The 17,844-nt window shown below is 48.7% G+C and overlaps 1 protein-coding gene across 1 annotated transcript in view; it reads right to left on the reverse strand.

Annotated features, from left to right (window-relative positions):
- LOC139749447 (pseudouridylate synthase RPUSD2-like) overlaps window positions 1-17,844 on the reverse strand; it is a 623,283-nt gene that overhangs the window by 460,272 nt on the left and 145,167 nt on the right. Inside the window, exon 2 of the mRNA XM_071663310.1 lies at window positions 17,303-17,383. The gene's annotated coding sequence lies outside the window, so the exon portion shown is untranslated. The remainder of the gene's footprint in view (window positions 1-17,302; window positions 17,384-17,844) is intronic.

Raw genomic sequence — 17,844 nt, forward strand, 5'->3', positions numbered from 1 at the left:
CCATGAACCAAATGTCGTCCCTTGAGCCCTCGAACAACTCTCTCGAATCTTCGACTCACTGTCCTATGAACCCTCGAGCCAACGTCCCATGAGATCTACGTGGACTGTCCTATGAACACCCAGACTACTGTCCCTTAAGCTCTCGAACCACCGTCCCGTGAACCCTCGAACACATGTCCCGGGAACCAATGAACCACTGACCCTAGTACGTTCGAACCACTGTCCCGTGAACCCTCGAACACATGTCCCGGGAACCAATGAACCACTGACCCGAGTACGTTCGAACCACCGTCCCGTGAACCCTCGAACACATGTCCCGGGAACCGATGAACCACTGACCCGTGTGCGTTCGAACCACTGTCCCGCGAACTCTCGAACGCATGTCCCGGGAACCGATGAACCAATGACCCGTGTACGTTCGAACCACTGTCCCGCGAACCCTCGAACGCATGTCCCGGGAACCTATGAACCAATGACTAGTGAGCGCTCGAACCACTGTCCCGTGAACCCTCGAGCATCTCTTGATATCAGCTTCGAACCGGTCACAGGGTCTGGCTAGGGAGGAGTTCGCTGCGCTCGGCACTCCAATGCATCCTGCTGCAGTGGGGGCATGACAGGGACTCCAGTGGTCAGAGATACAGAGGGGGGCAGGGGTGCACAACTGGGGATTCCACTGTCTTGATACACTGAGAACATAACTGGGAGTCTTAGTGCGTCTTAATATAGTGGGAACATAAGTGGGAATTCTAGTGGGTCTTAATACAGTGGGAACATAACTGGCAATTCTAGTGGGTCTTGATACAGTGGGAACATAACTGGAAATTCTAGTGGGTCTTGATACAGTGGGTACATAACTGGCAATTCTAGTGGGTCTTAATACAGTGGGTACATAACTGGAAATTCTAGTGGGTCTTAATACAGTGGGAACATAACTGGAAATTCTAGTGGGTCTTGATACAGTGGGTACATAACTGGCAATTCTAGTGGGTCTTGATACAGTGGGTACATAACTGGCAATTCTAGTGGGTCTTGATACAGTGGGTACATAACTGGCAATTCTAGTGGGTCTTGATACAGTGGGTACACAACCAGGAACTCCCGCATCCCTCCCTCACCACAGTGGGGACAGCACTGCCGCCCACTGCATCACGGTGTTGGACCCGCTGAACTGGAAGCCACTGTCTGGCTGCAGCAATGTGCTCAACCCGCTATCAAACGTCTTGACGTGAGCTGAGGTGGGCACTGCCCCGTGTTCCACGTCCAGGTAACCCCCCCCCCCCCCACAATACACACACACACCACAGATCCCCCAAGGGGGAAAAAAAAAAAGAAAAAAAAGACATGAATAGCTCATGGCAATAACTTCCCCAGCCTCATGTGGTGTGTGTGTGTGTGTGTGTGTGTGTGTGTGTGTGTGTGTGTGGGGGGGGGGGGTGTACCACCACCACCACTACTGCGGGGGGGGGGGGGGGGTAACAAGAGAGGCATCGAGCGAAGCTTAATTTCAGTATTTTAATAAACAGCGGAGAGCGAGAGCTAGCGAGCGCGCCCTGGCGAGTGCCTAAGAGAGCTGTTAAGACGGAAACATTTACAAAGTTTGGCGAGGACCATCACGCTGCCTCACGAGAGACGCCTCCACCATTATCACGACGAGGGATAGGGAGAGAGAGAGAGAGAGAGAGAGAGAGAGAGAGAGAGAGAGAGAGAGAGAGAGAGAGAGAGAGAGAGAGAGAGAGAGGACACGCGCCCGTGCATGCTCTCCAAACTTTCTGACAGTTTACGTAAATTAAAACCTTTGGAAAAAAAATATCTGTGAACTCCAAAATATGAAAACTTGGCGGAGTTCTTGATGCAACGAGACAGGATTCTGGTAAAAAATTAAGATGGAGAAAAACACACACACACCGCTTCTTCACGACCATGCAGCTGTGGCTACTGTGTGCAGCAGGAGTCAGCAGGCTGGCTGTAGAATGGGAGAAGGGGTGGAGGAGTATCTTGGTTGAAGGAGTGGAGGAGTATCTTGGTTGAAGGGGTGGATGGGTATCTTGGCTGAGGAGGTGGAGGGATATCTAAGTATGAGTGGGAGTTTTGGGACGTGGGTAAGGGTAATGTGTGTAGTTGTGGGGTGCTGGTGGAGTGTGGGGGTGTGCGTTACTGCAGGGGTGGGTGTGCTGGTGTCTCCGTGCTGGGGTAATGTGTGGGGAAAAAGTGGCGTTAATGACGCACTCGAGTGAGTGTGTGAGGCTGAGATCAGAGATCGCTGTGGCTCTGGACGGGAGGTGGACAGTTACAGACCCCGGCGTCTAATGACAGAAGGACAGAGATGGTCAACCAGCTGCTAGACAGTAGAGATGAAAAGACTCGATGACAGAAACAAGTAGTCAATGCTAGAGAGAGAGAGAGAGAGAGAGAGAGAGAGAGAGAGAGAGAGAGAGAGAGAGAGAGAGAGAGAGAGAGAGAGAGAGAGATCCAAACACGGTGCTCTGTACTCATCCCGTCAACCACCCAGACAGCCATCAAACATAACCTTACCTCCTTCAACTTTGTACACACCTCAAGTTGATACTGGCGGCTCGTCTCGAACCCTACAGCTGGGTCTGAGGACAAGATTCCCTGTTGCTCCTCTGATCAGTCAGTCTGTTGGAGGCCGCAGCCTGCTGGCCGACGCCCCTCACATAAATCTAGCTGGTTAATCACCTTTGTACATAACCTTTCGCGAATTATGCACGTCTCAACAACGAACGACAGGAGGTGCCGACCGTGCTATTATAACTGCAACACAAACTCATGTTTTCTGGTCTAGAAAACGGGATGAACCACGACTGAACTGGTCGTCCATCCTTCTAACCACACTGTTCAACTTGACTTGAAAATTACTACTATCGTTTCATAATGTAAGACTCTCTCTCAACTAACTTCACTGAACCCCTTTCTACTAATATGCTTCATGCACTACAGGGGTATAACGAGGTTATGAGACATTAAAATATATCTTCTCTGGATTTCTGAGCATCCTGGTCTCAGAATTATGAGGACAGATGAATTCTACGATTCATACTTCTAAAATGATGACTAAGATATGGGTGAGGCTTCCGTGTAGCTATGAACCATCACCATACAGCTGGTGTAGCTGTTAGGAGTATGCACCGTGGCGCATTCACAGACCTCCCAGTCCACACAGGTCTGAATCCTGGTCGCCGCAGCCGTTACACAGTTAATCCAGCTGTTCATCCTCCACTAAGGGCTGATCGATAAAAATGGGTACGAGGCTTCAGCTTGCAAAGATTGACCAAGAGGATATATGTGTCAGAGGTGGAGGGAACGAGGAGAGGTGGGAGACCAAATTGGAGGTGGAAGGATGGAGTGAAAAAGATTTGAGCGATCGGGGCCTGAACATACAGGAGGGTGAAAGGCGTGCAAGGAATAGAGTGAATTGGAACGATGTGGTATACCGGGGTCGATGTGCTGTCAATGGATTGAACCAGGGCATGTGAAGCGTCTAGGGTAAACCATGGAAAGTTTTGTGGGGCATGGATGTGGAAAGGGAGCTGTGGTTTCGGTGCATTACACATGACAGCTAGAGTCTGAGTGTGAACGAATGTGGCCTTTATTGTCTTTTCCTAGCGCTACCTCGCGCGCAAGGGGGGGGTGCCATTTCATATGTGGCGGGGTGGCGACGGAAATGGATGAATGTAACAAGTGTGTATGTGTACATGTGTGTATATGTACATGTCTGTGTACGTATATGTGTGTATACGTTGAAATGTTTAGGCACGTATATGTGCGTCTGTATGTGGGTGGGTTGGGCCATTCTTTCGTCTGTTTCCTTGCGCTACCTCGCTAACGAGGGAGACAGCGACTAAGTATAATAAATAAATAAATGAATGAATGAACATATATAAAACACATATATATATATATATATATATATATATATATATATATATATATATATATACAGAGTTAGAGAGAGAGAGAGAGAGAGAGAGAGAGAGAGAGAGAGAGAGAGAGAGAGAGAGAGAGAGAGAGAGAGAGAGAGAGAGAGAGAATGTCCTTAATTTGAGCACTTACTTGCCCATATCATCTCTGCTAACGTGTGTGTGTGTGTGTGTGTGTATGTATGTATGTATGTATGTATGTATGTATGTGTGTGTGTGTGTGTGTGTGTGTGTGTGTGTGTGTGTGTGTGTGTGTGTGCGTGCGCGCGTCATACACAGGATCAATAGACCACATGATAATCATGTGGCACGACCTAGGCTGGGCTATAGCTACCTACGGGCTGGGTATGACTGGCACACGACAAGTTCGGGGTCTTATGTGGCAAACATCAAGACCCACCCACACAGTTCACGTCTCGTGCACATCATACTCAGCGAGTTCCTGAAGATTTCCAGCCGCCGATCCATAACATGTTTTCCTCTGTCCTCCATGTCTGATACAGTCAGTCAGCCTGTCACCCAGGCAGTCTACCAGCCAGCCAGTCATCTATCCAGGTCATCCCCGCCTCAACCTATCCACACACACACACACACACACACACACACACACACACACACACACACACACACAGTCTTTCCCCTCGCACACACAGTGCTCCTCCGTAAGGTCGACCCTCCCATCCCTTCTTCACCGTGGCCCCAACACGGTAGGAAGGTGAGGGATACGTGATATACAATCCCAGTGTGTATGTGACCCGTAACGACGTAACTGCCGTGGCAGGTCGCCATGGACGAGGTCGTTCATCTGACCCCGTCGCTCGTTGCTGGGGAACGCGCAGATGACCCAATACGTCACGCCATCTTCACGGAGACGTCGCATGGGGGCGTATGGTTGAGAGAGAGAGAGAGGAGAGAGAGAGAGAGAGAGAGAGAGAGAGAGAGAGAGAGAGAGAGAGAGAGAGAGAGAGAGAGAGAGAGAGAGAGAGAGAGAGGATGCATATCGGCAATGGGATAAGTATAAAACCATCCCAGCCACAATGTATGGTAGGCGCACCACGGGGTGTCGTGTAGACCCAGTCAAAATCCACGCTGTAATGTTAGGAACCGTATGACGCAAGTGTATGGAGCAGGAAATGTACGGAACAGGAAATGTGTGAGGCAGGAAATGTATGGAACAGGAAAAGGAAAGGGCAGGAGGTGTACGAGGGTAACAACGGAGCTGTTGTTCAGGGTCAGGTAACACGGGGGCGTCGCTTGGGTCATGTCCTATACATGAACAAGGTGGGGACGCTGGCCTCATGTAGCGAAGGTAAATAATACTTAAGGCGAGCTTGTGAGGTGTGAGGGTAAGGTCCGCTGGTTGTTGTAAACAGGCAACTGTATGTATGATTAGTTTAGATATTTATAAAAAGAATGTCAGAGGTGAGAATACAGTGAACCTTGCACCACCACCCCCTCCTTTTTTTCTGGCTCCCACAGCGCTCAGGAAATCTTGATATGTGGTGATGTGCGTTTGTCTGAGCAAAACAGCTGAGGAGCAGGTGTTAGGTGTCCACAGTGTAAAAAAGATAAATCTTGGTCACTACCAGGCGTGTGACATGCTGAATCAATGTCTGTCACGCTGAAGAGAAGGGAAATATCCAGAGAATAGACCAGAGAGTGTAGCTCTAGCTTGTCTGGGGAGTGTACTTTCAGAGAGGTGTATGTGTAATGGAATGGTGTTTAAACTTGGGTTACGAGGGAAGGTTGTTAAGCGTGTGTCAGGATAATTCGGTGTGGATATGTTTCGTCATTTTGATGTTTGCTGGGTTGGGGGGATCTGCGAATGACGCTGGCTGAAGCGTGAGGCCGGGGTAGCTTTTCATTTCTGTGTGAAGGTTGATGTGTGGTTGTGCTGTAGTTCACAATGATGTCAATGCTGTTACATAAAACCTGGGTGCTGAGCATGCTGAGGAGGGACTGGACTGGGTGCTGAGGATACGTGGATGGTAATATACGTTTTGGTAAATGTACAAAACAAGTAACAACAAAGTAAACACTCGATGCTTGACAGTCTACCCTTAAAACAAAAAATGCCTCGCGGCCTCAAGCGGTGCCAGACGTGACCCACACGAAGGTGTGACCTACAAGGATCACTAACACCGAGGTCGACCAGGTGAGGTCAAGACTGGGAAGGTCTCTGGCCTCACACTCGACACCTGGGCCTCAGCATCTACTTATGGCTGTCGACCAGGGGCACAGACCTGCTATAATGGTCTGGCCACGTAACAACCAATGTCTCATCAACTCCCGGACCAATCTTCCTGTGAAGCCTCGTCCAAGGTTCCGGGAAAGATTCGAACCATGCATTATCTGGGAGAGCCCCCTGCACTGTCTGGCTCTTCAATATTCGAGCCATCGTGTGAAACAACTGAAATTACATATCTTAAAATAATGATGTCTTCGGTCAGAGCCTTCGCTGGAAAAATGAAAAAAAAAATGGTTTCGAACTAGTGTTCTTACTATCTTCTGTGTCGCCGCCGCCATTCCAGGGCCTCATCTTCCTCTGTTGCTCTTACCTCCTGTCATCACCTTCGTGATCCTTCACTCTAGCATCTTCGCTCACACCGCTCCCACCTACTGCCCCCCACCTCACACCCCTCATACATAACCCCCCAACTCACACACACACCCTTCCCCCACCTCTCATCAACCCCGGCCTCTCCCTGCCACAGCTCACAGTCCACCGTTCTTCCGTCGTGACCTATCGCCTGCAGCAGGAGACTCGAGGTGTCCTTATTACTATCACTCTTCTTGTGACCTGGTGGTTACGACGGGGTAACTACTCCATCCCCGGGGTACCACCGCCGCCGCTGTGACTGACCAATCACGTCGCTCCACTTCCCCGGCGAAAGGGGGAGGACTCTCACGCCATTGGTGGATTTAGGGCAACGCCGTCAAACTGGAGCTCGCCAGCTATTATCTGCACCAACTGCTATACTGCCACTCTCATGCCCTGTGCCAGGCTATCTCGCCATACTTCATGCAGCCGTATTTCGCGGTCCTTTGAAACTTTTCTCACTTTTAAACTCTGTCCAAAAGCCATCTCTTCCTTCATCCCGGCAGCTACATTTTACGCTCCCGCTATATATCTGTCGCCCTTTATCTCGCTGGTTCTTACTCTTCTGCGTCTTATTCATGACCTCTTCTCTCTCTCTCTCTCTCTCTCTCTCTCTCTCTCTCTCTCTCTCTCTCTCTCTCTCTCTCTCTCTCTCCCCCCACACCCGCTTTAATAGCCAATATCATTTCCTTATTTTCATCTTTTTTTTCACGTCTTTCGTTACAATCTCATCTAGAACCAATGCTTATCTGTTTTTGTTATTCCCCGATCACCTCCTCCTCCTCTCTTTCTCCCGCCTCTCATGTGTTCTACTGCCTCCCTTGCGCCTTGCCTCAGCTACAGCGACGACCCACGTCTTCGATACCCTGCCTCGCCGCTTCTTGCCACCCAAGGTGTTCATCAGCAGGTGGGTCACGTCTCAACACATTATGCCCAGCCATCTGAGGCGGCTACTGCAGAGACCAGATCTCCACCCACCACCTGCCTCTCACCCACCTTACCCTCCCAACCCTCACCCACCATGGCTGGGGAGGAGAGAGAGAGAGAGAGAGAGACTGGGATGGCGGTGGAGTTGAAATATCAGATGGTGCCAGAAGACAAGGGTGGGTTTGGTGGATGGGGAACATCTAACGGAAGAGGAGAGTTCGAGAAGTATATGGAGACGAGTGGAAGACGTGTGTCCCTTGGCCGCAAGGTTTGGCTTAGGTAAGACAGGTGGAGCAGGTGGAGGGCGACAGCTGGTGCAGAGAGGGGTGGATGCATGGGAAGGACGGGAGGGACAGAAGGGATGGAAATACACGATGAACCACGATGAAAAGTCACACACACACACACACACACACACACACACACACACACACACACACACACACACACAGGGATAGTGAGACATCACACTCACGTTTGCCCTCAAAAACACACAGAACAGACACGAACATATGCACAATGGCAGAAATACACAGACGCAACAAACAAACAGAAAACCAACAAAAACAAAAAAGCAGCTCAAAAACAACAACACAAAGTTTTATTCCCTCGCCCCCCCCCTCTCTCTCTCTCTCTCTCTCTCTCTCTCTCTCTCTCTCTCTCAAGGTAGCCGTGGTAGCAGGCGGCGCGGTAATTACTGGCCTGATCTGTCATTAAGGGGCCCCTCTAATGATCGTTAGTATGTTAAGCTGGTTGAGTGAGATAAGCAACCGGTAACAAGTGATGGTTTTCTGAGTAGTACAAGATGGGTAATGGGGTGGTAAATGGCGGGTAATGGGCACGAATGGTGTACGATGAGTAATGGGTGGTATCTGACGGGCAATGGGTTCTAATGGTGCTGGTAATATGAGGTGTTCGTTATGTGTAAGCTGGACGGGACGAGTGACAAGGAGAGAACTTAAGAAGATATTTCTGCCATTTAGGCAGGCAGATATATTACTTAACTCCCACCGCGAAAGCCAGAGATTAATACAACTACAATAATAATAATAATAATAATAATAACAATAATAATAACAATAACAATAATAATAATAAAATAAAAATAATAATAACAATAATAAGCGACATTACTATAACTACAACAATAATAATAATAATAATAATAATAATAATAATAATAATAAAATAATAATAATAACAATAATAAGCGAGATTACTACAACTACAATAATAATAATAATAATAATAATAATAATAATAATCTTTAATGTTGGAGACTCCAGTCACGGACAAAAGCCCACATCGAGGACGGGCCTTAATTCAAATGTAGATAGAATCGTGAGAGAAAAAAAAAGTATTTACGAATTCTGAAGGAAAAGAAAAACCTGTCTTTCAGAATGTGCCAGGTCATAGTTATTGGCAAAGACATGAGAAGGTAGAGAGTTCTAAAGCTTCGACGTATAGGGAAAGAAGCAGGTATCAAAACGGCCCACCCAAGAGTTGCTGATGGCCACACAGTAATCATGTGACGCAGCAGCTTGCCGAGCACTGCGTAGCCAGCTCGTGGTGGTGGTGGTGGTGGTGGTGGTGGTGGGGGGGGGGCTTAAGCCAGCCCCCGGGAGCAAAAACCAAAGTAATTCCTATAGAAGAGGGAAAGTGAACCAACATTGCGGCGTAGGGCAAGGGGGTCAAGTTTGGAAGTTAGCCTGGGAGACAGATTATCTTGGGTAGAACCGCTTTCGACTCAACTCTGTCAAGTAAGGATGCAGAGCTAGAACCAAACCGTAAGTGAGAGCAGTACTCCATACAAGAACGAATCAATCCTTTGTATAAACGGAGCAACTGTTTGGATGAAAAGAAGTTTCGACATCATCATCATTAATAATATTAATAATAATAATAAAAATAATAATAATAATAATAATAATAATAAATTAAATAAATAATAATAGCAATTAAATTTGCTGAAACGACTGCTACCATGAATTCAAAATAAACAAATATATGCAATAGAGACAAGAGAGTCTACACGAAGGATGGCAGAGTAGAAAGTCTTTATACAAACACTGAGTGATGCTCACAGTGGCTGGAACAAACCTGTTATTACTGTAGCGGTCTGTGCGAGCCTGGGTGGGATGGATGCAGTTGTGGTACTGAACTGAGACTTAGGTACGAGGGATCTCGCGTGGATGGAGAAAACGGTGGCGGGAGAGGTGATGTATCCTCTCAGCCGAACTCTTGAATGAGGTGTTATCGGTCTGCGAAGGGTGTCCAGACAATATGATGCTCTTCCACACACGTTCCTTCCAGCTTCGTGTTTCGTCCAGAGTGACACCGGGATGCTTGGCTGGACCGAACTCCAACCTGGAGAGGGCTGGCGGCGACTGACGAGACGTCTGGAGGGGGAACACCACACTGGGAAACAATGACGAACGCTCACAACTGAGGACTGAGGTGAGGTGGATGATGACGTATGTGGCGACGGTCCAGTCCTGGAGGCTGTGGAGGCTGGACTGGAGAGTGATGCAGTCGGGCGAGATGCGGTCAACGGCGACGTCCAAAAAAGCCAAGTCGTCAGATACAGAACTCCCATCAAAAGAGAGAGAGAGAGAGAGAGAGAGAGAGAGAGAGAGAGAGAGAGAGTGTGTGTGTGTGTGTGTGTGTGTGTGTGTGTGTGTGTGTGTGTGTGTGAGTGTGTGTACCCTTCACAGCATCATCCACGAGTAAACACGAGGGGTCCCATGATTGTGTCCTGAGGGAGGCCACAGGTGAGGGGAATGGAAGGCGGTGGTAGGCCTATGGAAAAGCGCACAGCCTGGCGATGCTCACTCAAGCTAGTGCTGATGGCTTTGTGGAGGACCATATTATGGATGACTGGGTCGCAAACATAAAAAAAAAAAAAAAAAAAAAAAAAAAAAAAAAAAAAATAGGACCTCCTTAATTCAAATAAAAAAAAAACTGTAAGTAAATATTTGGAATAAATGAGATATCTCAGAAATAATTTGACCTGTATCTCAGGAAGTTGAGTGACGTGTGTGTGTGTGTGTGTGTGTGTGTGTGTGTGTGTGTGGAAGCGATGCTCAGAGATAGCCAATGTTCTTATTACGCCAGGAAGCGAGGGCGCCAGAATGCTCGCCTTTTAAGAGATGCTTTCACCAAATCCCTGGGAGAGTCTTTTGCCCTTCAAAGGTCAAAGTCAAAGGGTGGTGGTGACCTCTGACTAGGCCCCAAAGACTGTACATACACAGGTCAAGGTCGAATGAGGTTGTCATGCTCCAACAGACGATGTAATCAATACAATAAAGAAATAAACACATTTACGACAATGTCTCGGTACAGTTGCCCTGTTGTTATCATTATCAGCCCTCCTACAGCTCTAGTATGTGTCGTCACAACACAACTCAGAGGTAAAACGAAAATGTCAAGAATCTTTCCACTACGTTATATATCCTGGACACCCGTGCTTGTGGTGCAAAAAACAAAAAACTACTTTACATGACCGCTGAGACCTGTACTGCATGACTGTAATACCTCCATTACAGGCTGGCAATGGCCTACCCGACCAAACCCATTAAATAATGGCGTCGGTACCCTAAAAATCTTCACACCGATAACTGAAGGTGTGCGTGCGTAATTGCCTATCTGTCCAGGAGGAGGAGGAGGAGGAGGTTGGTAGCTCTACGCTCGTGAATAAGTGAGTGAGTGTGCTTGTGTGTGTGCGTGTGTGTGTTACTGGAGGTCTGTACCTACCGTCCACACCAGATGGAACACGGCGGCCGACCCCAGGCCAGCAGGCCAACCCTCCTACAGTCAAGTCCACCAGGCTAACGTTAGGTCCGGCCTCCTGGTGGCGTTGTCTAGTGGCAGGACGTCTTCTGCACACGGGGAAGGAACCCCCGACTGCCATCCACCTACAAGACACTAACACACACCACTAGCCATCCGCTTCTTCTCCACACCCCACAGCCAGCCACTACAACCAGGCATGATCCTGCCAAGCTACACGCCCTCACTCCCTCATGGTTACACACTACACCACAACCCAGGCTCCCTACACCCTGCCCCACCCGACCGTCCCTCCTCGTGTTAACCACAGCCCTGGGAGATGTACGGTCATGAAGTGGGCCCGGCAAGAGGCGAGGCGCTCATCGTGGAGGTCTGGCAAGAGGCCATGCCTTCAAATTGGAGATCTGGTCTTAAGACTTGTTGCCGGGGGTAGAGTGCAGCCCCCGCAACCAGCAATGAGCTGCGCTTACTAAAGGTAAGGTCACATGACCCCACGTTAACGCCTGAGGTGAACTATACACCTAAAACATTCGAAAACTTTTCTGAAAACAAAGGAAGGCTTTCCTTAAACAAACGTTGGCTTCCCTTAACACTAAAATAACACTACCCTTAAACTAAGAGAATGTTTCCCTTAAAATACGACAAGGCTTCCTTCAACATATAAAGGCTATCTTTCAAAAAAGCAAAAACTTCCTTAAAACAAACGAGGGCTATCCTTTAAACGCACGAAAACCTCACTTAAAACAAACGAAGGCCTTCCCTTAGACGAACGAAGACTTACTTTACAACAGGAAACCTTCCTTCACACCAACCAAAGGTTTCCTTCACCACACACAAACTCGTCCGCTGAAAAAAAAAAGAAAGAAAAAAAAAAAAAAAAAAGACCAAAACAATCCATTGAAAAGCAGGTGGCGTCCGTGACAACACACGAGTCTCAACTTCCCAAGAAACGAAAACAAAAATAAAAAACAAACTTCCCTTTACATCAGTTTACTTTAAGCGCCTCAAGTCATCTGTTCAAGGTAAACGTGATAACTTACCTGAAGAAGAAAATCTACAGAAAACACATCAGTCAACTTATCATAATTTTTTTTTACAGTTAACACAAGAGGCCCGTCCTCCTCCTCCTCCTCTCACTCAGTCATCCTGAGGATGAAAAGGGGCGAGGATGATGGTGTTTACAGAGGGCGGCCGAGTTAATATTTATCCACAAATATTACTCAAAGCTCATCATCAGACACTCGCACATGACACACACCTCTTCCTCGGCTCTTGCCAACCATCCAGAATAATTCACACTCCCTCCCTCCACTCTTACCTTCTTCCTTCTGCTCTTTCTCCCTCCCTCTTGCTTTCTTCCTATTGCTCTCCCTCCCTCTTGTATTCTTCTTAGTGCCCTCCCTCCCTCTCATCCTCTTCCAACTGCTCTACCTCCCTCTCGCCTTCTTCTTAGCACCCTCCTTCCCTCTCACCTCCTCCTTACTGCCCTCCCTCCCTCCCACTCACTAACATAGTGTTCCTGTATGTCTTGTTAAAACAATTCAACACACGGGGGCACAACAGGGCAAAACTACCTTCCTGTGTGTATCTCATCGTTCCATGACAACTGCTCAGGGCGCTCTTCCAGGAAGGGGTCCGGGCCTTACCCATGGTCTCTTTCCAGGAGGTCGGGCGGCTCCAAAGGGCTGCGCTACTTCCAGTAGCAAGGGAATGGTGAAACCCTTCTGGTGTGGAATTTATTTCTTTAACGAGACTGTACTCCCAAGTGATACAGCCAGGCTACAGGTGACGTTTCACTCACTCAGTGTAACCTCCTGCTGGTGCAGTCCGGTAACACCCTTCTCGTACGCACAACTTGGTGCCCTTTGGTGACCTCTCCAACTGGACTCGGTCACGTACTTCAGGAGGCGCCCGCCATACCCTGTTCTCCTCAAAGACACAGAAGGCGTTATTTCCAACCCACCAAAATTCCGCAACGTGCATAACAGCGTGGCACCATCTCCCCCTCGCCCCTCCACACAAACAAGTGGTGGTACCAGCAGCCTGGCCTTGGGAACTGAAATTACCCCTTACCTTCCACAACCATAATAAGGGGTAGCTTAGCCCTCATCCCTAACAACCACAACATGAGGGCCATAATCTCCCTCACCCTTGGCACACACACGCAAACATACACACAAACACATACACACACACACACACGACGATGTACTGTCTCCCTCACCCTGAACATGATGCATCTTTACCGGCGGGAAGAAGCATCGTCCACCTCACTCTTAACCGTCACCCTAACGATGACCGCACACACACACACACACACGGGGGGGGGGGGGGGAGAGAGAGAGAGAGAGAGAGAGAGAGAGAGAGAGAGAGAGAGAGAGAGAGAGAGAGACCCATACCCCCACACCTTCCATCGTCATCCTCGCGATCACCACGCACACACCAGGGGGGGGGGGGGGGGGGGGGGGATCAAATCCGCCTCTCTCAAAATACACCTCAATCCAGGCCACAGTGACGGTAACCGCCCCCACCTTCCCTGGAGCCAGCAGTGGGGCACATGACAGGGTGTCGTCAGTCAGCGGCTGGCGTCATGCAAGGGGGTGCTGGTCTTTGGCTGCACGGCGGGCGTCCCGGCTGTTCTTTTGTGCACCGGTGGTCTCCGGGTCGATGCCCGCTCATTAACTCAATTCGCCTTGAGGGGACCGGCCGCTCATGAGCCATCAGCCGCTTAAGGGCGATTACGACACTTTTAGCCAGATTGCATTTCGAGCTAGTGGGCGGACGCTCTGTGTGTGTGTGTGTGTGTGTGTGTGTGTGTGTGTGTGTGTGCGCGCGCGCGTGTGTGTGTATGCGTGTCCGTGTGTGCGTGTCTGTGAGTGTGTGTGTGTGTGTGTGTGTGTGTGTCGGCCAGAGACACCCGAGTAATGATAGTGTAATGTGCTGGCACGAGGGGTTGAGGCAGGAGGCTAGGTAGGGCGAGTGGAAAGAGGGGAGGTAATGGCCAGGTGATGTGAGGGAAGGACTGGGTTAGGGAAAGGCACGAACACCGGAAAGCCAGACGACAGAAGACCTGATGGTCTGCCAGGAAGGTCGCCCACCGGCGGGGAAATAAGGCTGGGGAGGAGGAGGAGCACGTACAGTAGCATGGAGGGGTATGCTAACTTGGGCATTTTATAGGAAAGTGTGAGGGAGTGAGCTGATGAAAAAAAAAAAAGCCCCTGAACTTGTTCTTGTGGTTTGTAACCGAGGGTAGGATAGGGTAGGGTAGAAGGATGAAGAAGGGAGACGGACGAAATCATCCTGGGGAGAGAGAGAGAGAGAGAGAGAGAGAGAGAGAGAGAGAGAGAGAGAGAGAGAGAGAGAGAGAGAGAGAGAGAGAGAGAGAGAGAGAGAGAGAGAGAGAACGGGCAGGCGATTAAGGAAGGAGTGCGAGTGTGGGGAGACGGGTCCAAACACAACCTGACCACAAGGGGAGTCATCACCACGTCGACGGCTCCAGCCACGAACAGTACCACTGATCGAGGCCAGACCTCAAATAATACATGAAAAAGTTGAAGATGTCGTGAAGTAAAAAGACATAAAAAAACAAAGATAATATGATAGTTTTGGAGGAGATAAATGGAAAACAAAAACAAATTTGCGGGTCTTATTTGCCAGGCACGACACGAGGGAGTACAGAATTCCGAAGTTTAGAGGCGTAGGAAAAGAAATAGATACCACAACGGCCCATCCTTGAGCGGGCAACGGCCACACAGAATTGCGAGGCACTGGCTTTCCGAGTGTTACGCGGTGTGGCACAATGGGGAAAAATAAAAGGAACAGAGGAGGAGTGCAGTGGTACTTCCCGTCTGCCACCTGCTTCTGGCACCAGTGTCACCTGCCTGGCACTACCCGGGTAAGCCAGCGCACTGGACGTCCGATACTGCCACCACCTGACTGACACCACGAGCAAGACTGCCGTGCTCTCTCAAGCGTCAAGGGAGAGAGATATGGCCCTCAAGTAAGGTCGGGTCAAAGGCCACACCATCGTACCCCATGGATCGTACTGTCCAACTGAAGGACAGTACCGTCGTGCTCAAGGACTGTACCGTCGTGCTCAAGGACTGTACCGTCGTGCTCAAGGGCCGCACCGTCGCGCTCAGGAGGACAGACTACACTAACCTGTCCCTTTACTGTGCTGGCTGGGAATAAAAACAGCTTGCTGTACCACATGCTGACAGACCGATACCGGACGACTTACGTCAAGTCTTTCACCGAACTACGAGGGGAACTTACGAAAGGTCCAGCGAATCTAGAAGGATAATCAGAAATCGTAGTCAGCAGTGATGTATAAGAGCCCGGCTGCCACAGCCTGATGTATCAACATTAGGGAAGGGTTGGGCGACGGAAATAACCTAAAACAGCTTGTTCTAGGAACTGGAACCTGGATGAGCCTTTCCAGGCACCGGCACCTGGACAGTCGTTCCAGGTACTGATAACCAGGCACTGGCACCTGAACAGCCGTTCCAGGCCCTGGTATCCAGTAGACCCGTTCCAGGCACTGGCACACGAAGGGCCGTTCCAGACATTAGCGCACGCTAGAGCCCTTCCAGGAACTGGTACCTGGTACAGCTGTTCCAGGCGCATCAGCGCCCGACACCAGTTCCAGTCCATTACCTTCAATGTGACACAACTCTCTCTCTCTCTCTCTCTCTCTCTCTCTCTCTCTCTCTCTCTCTCTCTCTCTCTCTCTCTCTCTCTCTCCGGCCCCTAATCCAAATCCCTTTTCTTCCTCTCCCTAATGCTTTCCCCTCATTTCCACTCCCTCCCACAATCCTCTTTCCCTCCCTGCTAATCTCTCAGAAAATCAAACCACACACACACACACACACACAGACCACTAGCAGCTCTGCCTCACGCAGACCCCCGTCATAGGTGGGTAGACCTGTACCTCCTCACCGAACTCCCTCTGCTCCTCCCCTCGTTCTACACCTCCGCCCTCACATCCCACTTCATCACCGCCCCCCAACACAATCCTCCCTCCCCCCCCTCCTCTTCCTCAGAACCATCCAGTGGTGGTGGAGGGTGAGGGAGAAATGTTGGTGATGGTGGGGAGCAGGTGTCGGGGTCCTTGTCGCTATGAAATAAGCAGACGACATAACCCAGGTCGCCCCAGCCTCCGCCCACAGCTCGCCTCCACCCACGCATTATTCAGACGACACACACACACACACACACTTCGTGGATACAAGGCGAGGAGGGCTTGTGTCTGGCCTGACTGAGGCGTTAGAGGGGTCTCGTGGCACACCTCAATATTCCCTTACCGTTGTTTGCACTCAGAAAAAAAAAAAAAAATCCCTTACCGTTGTTTGCACTCTTGTCTTCACTCAGAAAAAAAAAATCCCTTACCGTTCTTTGCACACTTGTTTTCACTCAGAAAAAGATCCCTTACCATTGTTTTCACTCAGAAAAAATCCCTTACCGTTGTTTGCACTCGTTTTCACTCAGAAAAAATCCCTTACCGTTGTTTGCACTAAAAAAAAATCCCTTACCGTTGTTTGCACTCTTGTTTTCACTCAGAAAAAATCCCTTACCGTTGTTTGCACTCTTGTTTTCACTCAGAAAAAAATCCCTTACCGTTGTTTGCACTCTTGTTTTCACTCAGAAAAAATCCCTTACCGTTGTTTGCACACTTGTTTTCACTCAGAAAAAAAATCCCTTACCGTTGTTTGCACTCAGAAAACAAAAAACAAAACAAAAAAAAGACAAAAATAAATGTTAAAAAACCTCCTCCTCTACATACCAGCGAGTCGTCATCAAACGCAAATTTTCCCTTCCTAAAAAAAAAAAAAAAAAAAAAAAAAAAAAAAAGAAGAAAAAAAAAAAAAAAAAAAAATCCCACCCACATGAAACGTGTACCAGGTGTGTGTGTGTGTGTACTGGCCGTGACCGACGCAAGACCTGACCAACGACACGGGTCGTCAGCGCCGACGCACTCAGCCCCGCCCCTCCCTCCCTCGTGTCGTGTGCCTAAGGTCGTTACAGACATGGTGACGTCACTGCCACTTACCTTCTTAATATCGGTGTTGTCCAGCGACTCATCCTCTGCCTTCCGCTTCTCTCGCCGCAGGTTCGGGTTGAACTCCGCATCCTGTGGGGGAAGATGGACAAGCTGAGGTACACGTGACCCTCGGGGCAATAACATGCTACGTACGCTCGTCTGTCGGAGCAACAACAACAACAGGAGACGTACATATCTAAAGCTCAGAAGGCTGCAAATTTCAGTTTTGATAACCTTAAACCGTTCTTACAGAGAATGCATCACCTTACATTGATATGAATACTCAACTCTTCTAAGTCATATACATACATACATATATAATATATATATATATATATATATATATATATATATATATATATATATATATATATATATATACATTATATGGACAGACAATATAAAAACGTTATAATGAAAAGTAATCCACAATAGACAAACATATATTACACATCTTATGTATCAATCAATAAATCAACAAAATACCCATCCTGCTACAGCACGTCTAATGATCATTAGCTTAACCTTAATGACAGAATTAAAGGTAAACC

Source organism: Panulirus ornatus, chromosome 7 (genome assembly GCF_036320965.1).
Source record: "Panulirus ornatus isolate Po-2019 chromosome 7, ASM3632096v1, whole genome shotgun sequence".
Taxonomy (NCBI): Eukaryota; Metazoa; Arthropoda; class Malacostraca; order Decapoda; family Palinuridae; genus Panulirus; species Panulirus ornatus.